The sequence below is a fragment of the Elaeis guineensis genome, chromosome 1 (assembly GCF_000442705.2).
Source record: "Elaeis guineensis isolate ETL-2024a chromosome 1, EG11, whole genome shotgun sequence".
Lineage (NCBI taxonomy): Eukaryota > Viridiplantae > Streptophyta > Magnoliopsida > Arecales > Arecaceae > Elaeis > Elaeis guineensis.
In genome coordinates, this window is record NC_025993.2 from 142,526,024 (window position 1) to 142,535,305 (window position 9,282).

The window sequence follows — 9,282 nt, forward strand, 5'->3', positions numbered from 1 at the left end:
TTTCATCATCTATCTTGTCCCAAAGCTCAAGTTTAGCATTCTCAATACTTGTCTTTGAGCAAAATTCTTTCTCCCAAATTTTCAAATTTTTTTGGAATTTATTCGTATTTTTTCTGAATTTCTGAGTTCATGAGTCAACCCCCTTGAGTCGACCCCATGGCAAACTTGTAATTTTTCAAACTTCCCACGGGCTCCTTCTTTTTATTTGGGATCCTGTTCGTGAGCCGACTCATCTCTTCATCTTCCTCCTCCAAAAACCGCCATCTCCATTCCCATTCTCTCCAAAACCAAGGATCTAGCTTAAGGTTCTTCTCCCTTCTCCTCTCCACCATAAATCGTCACCTGGGAAAGAGGATTTTCATGCTTTTTCCCTTTGATTGAAACGGTTGGAGCGTGCCCTAGCACTCCACCATTCTTCTCAAATCCGCCTCTTCTCTCCACCAAAATCCCTCTTCATTCTTTTGTAATCCTTCTTCCACTCATCCACTTGATCCTCCAAGTCTCTCTGCCTGCTCTGTGGTGAGAATGGCTCCGAAGATGAAGCTCCCACAAATAAGAAAGTCGGTCCGCGAGCTAGAAGAAAATATCCGGAGAAAAAGGCAAGCTGCTCAGTCCTCCACTGCTCCCACTCCGGCTTCTGCATCAGCTCAAGGTCCTTCTCAATCATCCCTAAGCCCCAGTAAGAATCCTCTATCTGATAGGAAAGTTGAAACCGGAAAAAATATGGATTTTCGGTTCTTTGAAAAAGAGGGTTTTACTTTTGGAACAAAAATTAAAAACCAAGGATGGGGTTTCTACTGCTCCCTTAAGGAAGTCACTTTTGTAGACCTAGTCAGAGAATTTTATCAGAATTTGCATTATGGGAATGGGTCAGTGACTTCAACAGTCAAGGGTGTTGATATTTGTTTGGATCCTAGTATATTGGGAGAAATACTACATTTGCCCAGTGAGGGTTACTCTTATATGGAACTCCCAGTAAAGGAAGAGGGGATCAGTGTTATTCTAGGGGGAACCTACATAGGGAGTTTAAATAAACTGGAAGCAAAAATTCTGTCTATTGAGATGAGGATCCTACATCAGTTGGTGACAAAGCTCTTCTTCCCTAGGAGTGGTAGGCATGATCTACTTTCCAGCAGAGATATTTGTATTATGTTTCATGTTATCACTCATACCCCCTGAACCTCCCTGCACTAATGATAGAGGCCATGAGAGAGACATTGAACAGATCCAAGGCACACTTGCCTTTTGGTATGGCCCTTACTCGAGTTTTTAGGAGGTTTGGAGTTAGCTGTGAGGGGGAGGCATCTACTAAGCTCTCACATGTAGACACCTTCAACCAACACACCCTGCACCGTATGGGATTTACAAAGACTGATGGTGGTTGGATCAAGGATTCTGAGGAGAGAGCTGAGGACAGAGTAGAAGACAGAGCTGAAGAAGAAGGTCCATCATCTCCTATCCATGACTTCAGGGTAGCTTCACCAGATATTCAATTCATTCCAGATCCAGAGGCTGGCCCTTCAGAGTTCACCAGGAGGCCCACACCAGTACGTCAGCCAGAGAGCAGCGCACCTACATCAAAGTTCAGACTGGCTGATGATCAGATCGAGCAGATATCACAGCGTGTGGCTTCTTTGCTATCTAGACAGTGGAGCACTACTTCATTTGCACCAGGGGCCACTTCATCTGATCAGACCATGACTCCCCATATTTCCACTATGTTTCAGTTGATCTCAGATCAGTCTATCAGGATTCAGCAGCTTGAGGACACCGTTTGGAGACTGACTGGGAGAGTTCTTGACTTGCAGGGGCAAGTCCTTGCTTTGGCCCATCCTCAGCCACAGGAGTCTACTATTGAGGTCACAGACCTTACTGTAGAGGCTGGCAGGCTCAGAGGTGCACTGGAGGGTGGATATGAGTTACTGAGGAGAGAGATCCGAGGCTCGAGTGAGCATGCATCCACTCAGTTCACTGCTCTACTTCAGTCTGTTTCCAGAGCACTGAACGTACTTGATTCCATCAGACTCACTCTTTCTGTCCAGTCCTTGGCCTCGCAGTGTTCTCAGCCTCCTAGTTCATCTCGCTCACCTGCTCGTGCCAGAGGCAGATGGGGTAGAGGACGTTCTTCTGGTCGAGATCCATCATCTCCTCACCCCATATCTGACGACTCCGATCCTTCTAGTCATGATCTTTACTAGATCCTAGGTGTTAGTGTCTTGTTCTGTCTAGGATCTGTATTTTGGGGCCATGTATTGACATTAGCTAGTTGACTTTTATGTTATGAAATTTGTATTGAAATAATTATGATTTTATGGTATCATCTTTTACTTATATATCTACTTTTTGAAATTGATATCAATCATCTTTTGTTTATATATCTTCCCTTTATTGAAACTAATTCTTCTTGTTGAAATATCTTCTATTTGTTGATGATTGCTGTTAATAATTACTGTATTAAGGGGGAGCAAACTTCAATGATAAACTCTAAAGGGGGAGAAATTAAAGAATGTTTCAGAAAATGAGGAGGAGTTAACAATGTTTGATGATGTCAAAAAGGGGGAGAATTTAAAGAAAAAGAAATCCATCAAAAGCAAAACCATAAATTATGAGAAATTAAAAAAAGCAACCCATCAAAAGCAAAACTACAAATTATGAGAAATTAAAGAAAAAGAACAATATCAAAAGTAAAATTATTACATAACTTAAAAATACAATGAGTAAATTGCTAAGTACAATGCAAATGAACAACCTTTTAAATTACTTCTTTAAATATGCTCTGATTTACTTTAAAAATTTAAATATGCTCTGATATGTCTTAAAATTCTTACTTGCTCTGATACATCTTAAGAAATTTAACTTGCTCTGATACATCTTAAAAAATTTAACTTGCTCTGATACATCTTAAAATTCTTACTTGCTCTGATACATCTTAAATTTAAAATGCTCTGATACACTTTCAAAATTAACTCTTAGACATGCATTGGCACACCTAATTATTTTTGCTCTGATACTAAAATTAAAATCAAATGAGAATGAGCAAATTTTCAAGATACAGCTTGCTCTGATAACAAAAATAAATTTTCTGCTCTAACACCAAAATCACATAATCCAATGAGCAAATTTTCAAATCCTTAAGCAAATGGGCAAACTATTTATGCATATGACCATTTGTATCACATGCTAAAAGAATCATTTTTCTTTTCAAGCACATGCACTTATAATGCATTCTTTTGAAATTCATGATTCACATAAATGCTTTTGTTCAAGTGTTTTGTCATCATCAAAAAGGGAGAGATTGTTGCTCCTAGATTGATTTTGATGATTACAAAACAGATTGAAGGGATACCAATATTTTTATTTGAAAAAGTCTTTGTGCTCTTCAAGGGCAAAATCATAATTTTACCAAAACCCTGATTTAATAGTATCATTTGGTAAAGCAAAAGATTTGTGATCTATTGGTGAAAATTTCATTATTTTTGGACTTGTATTTTTGAAGTTATGCATGTTTGAATTCCATGAGTCGACTCATGAGTCAGCTCATGGCACAATGAGCAGCTTGGCACACTGAATTTTGGCTTGGCACACTGGATTTTTGGCTTGGCACGGCCTGTGAGTCGACTCATGAGTCGACCCACAAGGCATGAGTCGACTCATGAGTCAACTTCTGCAGTTTTGGACCAAAATTTTCAGAAACCCATTTTCTGGTTGTTGCAACAGAGGTCGACTCATGAGTCGACCCCTGAGGCATGAGTCGACTCATGAGTCGACCCCTGCGACAGGATTTCTCCGCAACGGCTAGTTTTTAACCCGTTTTAGTTGCTTTTAATGCTCATTTAATGTGCTCTAACGGCTCTTTTTCTGTCTAGAATATTTTTTTCTATTTCTTAAAGCTATAAAAGGTTTCAAAAGGTGGAAAATAAGGAAGAGATTTTGAAAGAGTTAAGCAAGACATTAAAGAGAGAAAGAAAGAGATTTGAAGAGCATTCAAGAGAGCATTCAAGAGCATTCAAAAGAGAGGATTTCTCAAGCCAACTTTTCAACCCTAATCAAGAGCTCATTTAAAGCCTTCAAGAAGCCTTCAATCAAAGCTCACCAACTCCTCAAGCATTCATTCAATTCTTCATCCACTTTGAGGAAATCCACAAAGGGGCTTCTTCACTTGAGTAAAGTGTATTTAAAGTTATATTCACTCATTAAAGGGGCTTTTCTTGTACTTATTTGTGCTATTATTGTTTTACTCATTTTGAGCAATTATTTTTGTTTTGGAGGGGTTCCAAAACAAGGGAAGGTTGATCCGAACCTGAAATCGGAGTGTATTGGGTTGACTTGTACCCGAGAAATAAGTGGACTAGCTTGGGATAGCTAGTGTCGGAGTTTCCGACGTTTGTATTCGGGTTGAATACAAGTATAGTGGATTGAAATTCCCAAGTAGGAGCTTGGGGAGTGGATGTAGGTGCAAGGTTGGCACCGAACCACTATAAATCCTTGTGTTTGTGGTGTGCATTATTGCTTCTCTTTAACTCTTCATTATTTCCTTGCATCCTTGCTTTAGGCAAATTAATCTTGAACTAAGGTTTATCTCCTCATTCATTTAGTCATTGACAAACTTTTTCATAAGTCATTAGTTAAGTTAAAATTTTTAAAAACCCAATTCACCCCCCCCCTCTTGGGTTGCATAGCTGGGCAACATCAGCCAAAACTTGTACTTTCATCGATGGATATGGACGATATTGTATATCAAACTCATTAAGTTTTATTATCCACTTTGTCATTCGTCCTTAAGTATCAGGTCAGTATAAAATCACCTTCAACAGTTGATCTGTCAAGATAATAATGAGATATGCTTGGAAGTATGGGTGAAGTCACTGCGTTGATATGATCAGGGCATAAATCATCTTCTCCACTCTTGAATATCTTATTTCAGCATTATGAAGTACTTTACTGGTGTAGTAAATAGATCGTTGAATTCAATTTTCATCCTTTTGGATGAGTACTGAACTAACTGCTTCTGTTGAAGTCATCAAATAAAGATACAAAATTTCTTCGACCTTTGATTTTGTAAGTAATGGTGGAGATGTCAGATATCTTTTCAGACCTTCAAAGGATTGTCGGTACTCATCCGATCATAAGAAGTCGTTTGCTTGTCTCAAGATCTTAAGAAAAGGCAAATATCTTTCTGCCGACCTTGAAATGAATCGACTGAGTACGGCGATCTTTTCATTAAGCTGTTGTATCTCTTTCTTGAAATTTGGATACTTCATATTGATGATAGCTTTTATTTTTTCGAGATTAGCTTCTATTCCTCATTATGACACAAAAAATCTAAAAAAATTTTCAGAAGTTACTCCGAATGCACACTTTATTGGATGTCATCGAAGTGTGTTAAAGGCTTCTTCTAGATTTCGAGTATGATCAGAAGTTTGAGAACTTTTCATCAGCATATCATCCATATAGACTTTTATATTTCACTCAATTTGTGCTTTGAATATTTTGTTGATTAACCATTGATAAGTAGCTTTGGTATTTTTTAAACTGAATGGCATTACTTTGTAACAGTGATGCCTTTGTCGGTTAGGAAGGCTGTGTGCTCCTCATCTGTGAGTACCATCCGAATCTGATTATAGCCCATAAAGGCATCCATGAAACTTAAGAGTCAGTGCTCTGAAGTCGCATCAACTAGTTGGTCGATCTTCGATAAGAAAAAATTATCCTTCGGATAGGCTTCATTTAGATTTTTATAGTCAATGCAAATTCTCTATTTTCTATTGGTTTTTCTCACCATCACTATATTGATGAGTCAATCAGGATAATTAGCTTCTCTAATAAAATTAACCATGAGAAGCTTGTCAATTTCTTCATTACTGACCTTTTGCCTTTCGGGAGCAAAAGGTCTTTTCTTTTATCTCATCGGCTTAATTTTTAGATCATTGTTTAGCCGGTGAGTTATAATCTTCAGAGGAATGTCTGGCATATCAGTAGCCGACCAGCAAAAATATCAGTATTTGCTCTTAGTAGATTTATTAGTTGTTATCGCTCTAAATCAGGCAACTGTGATCCAATTTGGTCCGTCTTCTCAAGATCTTCTTTTAGTGGGATAAAAATCAGTTGCTCGACTGATTTATCTCTTTCTTCATTTTTTCTTTGATCCAATTTATCGACGGACAAAGAGTCTTCAGGTTGTTTATTTTGTGTGGAGACCAGAAAGCAACGTCGGATGAGTTATTGATCTCCATACATCTCTGTGACTCTGTTTCTTATTGGAAATCAGACCAATAGATAATATGTTGAGACTACTGCTTTCAAGGTATTAAGTCCAGATCGTTCGAGTATGGCATTGTAAACCGATGAAACTCGGACGACAGTGAATGTCAGAAGAATAGTGCTCTATTGTGGATCTTTTGTGCAGTTAGTGGGAGAGTAATTTCTCCTTCCACAGTAACTGCATCTCTAGTGAAACCGACTAATGGTATCGAGACTCTTTTGAGTCGATCAGTCGGTAGTCGCATTCGAGAAAAAATCGAATAGAAAAGAACATCCATTGAGCTTTCATTATCAACTAGAATTCTTTTTACATCATAATTTACTATCATCTCTGGGACAACGACAGCATCATCATAGGAAGTTTGTATTCTCCAAACATCATCTTTCGAAAATGTAATTACATTATCGAGTCGTCGTTTCTTCGCTGACTATTCTTTGAAAGTTGCCTCCTAGCTCTTTGGTCGCCTTGAGATCATGTTGATTACTCCCATCGTTGGTCAATTGTTGATTGTCCCCTTAGCTTGTGACTGAGGTTGTTGGTCGGTGAAAAGTTGAGTTGGATGATCGCATCAAAATTTTTCAAGGTAGCCTCATCGAATTAAAACCTCTATCTCATCCCTGAGTTGGATACACTATTCGGTATCATGTTCATGATCACGATGGAATCGACAGTATTTCTTTCTATCATGGCTCCTCAATGATGCTTTTATTGGTGGAGGATGTTGAAGATACTCTTCTCCTTTGTCTCCATCAAAATCTGCACACGGAGAGCAGAAAGAGAAGTATAGGAGTCATATCTGCCATAACTATTTAGCTTTGGACTCCGTCGTCGAGGTGAAGCTTGCTTATTGGTAGTCGGCCTATTTGATTTGATCGGAGCTCCACTTTTCTTCTACTTCTTTTTCTGACCTCTTCTGTCTATTTGGTGCCAGTCAGAAGTGCCTTCGTTCGTGCGAATATATTTATACGCATGCTCCAAAAGTTCAGCATAGATCTGAAAAAAAGTTTTATCTAAAGAATAAGAGAATTTAGATCCCCTCATACCTCTCTTCATGGTCGATATGGCCATATCTTCATTGAGATCCCTGACCTCAAGTGTGGTCGCATTGAAATGAGCCACAAAATCTCTCAACATCTTGCTTAATGGAGAAGAGACTGTCTGATGTCCATGGTACTTTTCGACTGATGCTGAAATAGACTACAAAAGAATGCTCGAGCTGCTCAAAAGAGTTGATGCTCCCCGACTGAAGCCCGAAATATCATGCTCGAGTAGCCATCCAAATAGTTATCGAAAATTCGATGCATAAGAGGACATCGGTTGTCCCATAAATCATCATGAGAGCCTTATAGCTCTCCAAATGATCGATCGAATCGGTGGAGCTGTCGTATGGCTCTATCTGTGGCATCTTGAATTGAGACGAAATTAGTTCATCCAGGATATACTGAGAGAGAGGTTGGGCAGTGTGGAAATCATAGTCACTAGAAGATTTTCAACCTTCCACTTGAAGTCGGATAAGCTGGCGGTCGATCTCTTTGAACTTGCGTTCGTAGTCATCAAGCCGCCATTGTCGGGACAATCCGAAAGTAGAACCCCCTGAAGAATTTAAGGATGGAGAAGCAGAAGGTGTATGCGGCCTTTTTTTCTTTTTTGATACTATGTACGTGGGAAGGAAAAGGAGAACGTCGTGAAGAATGAGCGGCACGATGAGAGTGCCGAGAATGCAGTTGTCCGTCTCGATGAGAGTGTCAAGATGGTCGCCATTCTAGAGATGAGGAAGGTGAACACCGTGGTGGACGGCGGCTATGCCTAGATAGCACTGAATGAGCCACCGGCTCCTCCACCGACGGCTGCTGCTGCTGTTGTATTTGTTGCTGTTGGAGCTTTGGACCACCTCCGTTAATACCTTCATTTGTTGCATTAATATAGCAATTTGTGCATCTGTAGTAACCACAGACGTGAAGAGCTGGGCTCTGCAAATGAAGGTAGGAGAGGAACATCTTCCCGATGGCAAGACTGTCTCGCTGATCCTATTGAATGTTGAGCTCTGATTTTTGATATGGTTGCTTGTATCCTTTGCCCCCTATCTGACGCGTCAATCTGTTGCAGTCAATTCTCTGTTGCGCCCGTCGTCGGAGAAGAGCACCTACAAAAGAAGTCCATACTGACCAGAGTTATGTTCGGCGGGATCCTCTGATACTTAAGTCAGTGGAGAGTGATGAATAGCAAATGAGAATTTTGAATAGCAGAGTCTCAGCTCAGAATTGTCTTACCAATGTTATTCATTTACCTCCTTTTTATAGATGATTCAGATGTAATCGTTGAGCACGTGGTCTCGCTTTTTATGGTACTAAATAATCGGACTATAATCATAGAGTTAATGGGCTATTTATGTCCACTAATGATCGTGACATGTAGTTGATAACCATTTATAACGGTTAGATATGTAGGTTCCGCACATTCCGACATCATGTGATTGTGGGAAGGTAAGTCAACTATATATCGGTAGTCGTAAAAATCCGAATGAGCATCGATCGGTTATTAACTGAGTTGTCGTGGTTGTCCATTGATGGTTGAAAATAGTCGACTGTACGTCGGTCAACTGATTGTCAGTTGGCATGCTGTGTTTACGAAGCTGATTTATAGTCAAAATCGGGGGTGATAGAATTATCCCAATACTACTATTCTCAAGTTCTCGCTAACTTAAGCATTGAAAGATCTTCCGTAGCAAAATTTTCAATGAGCATATACTTTCTTTTCAGATTTTCAAGAAGTAGTCCGAATGTTCTGATCGGTAGGAGACCACCACATCAATTCGAATACTTGCAGCAACAACCCCAAAATAATTTTTAATTTTAAAATATAATTTTTATCAAAAATTGCTTTTCAATTATAAGCTATGGCATTCTGAAATATACTCCAAATCGATCTATATGACATTCGTTGACCTACAAGCCGAAGGTCCCATACACCAATAACGGTAGATCACTTCTTGTAGAACACGCGAGACTGAACACCGTAAT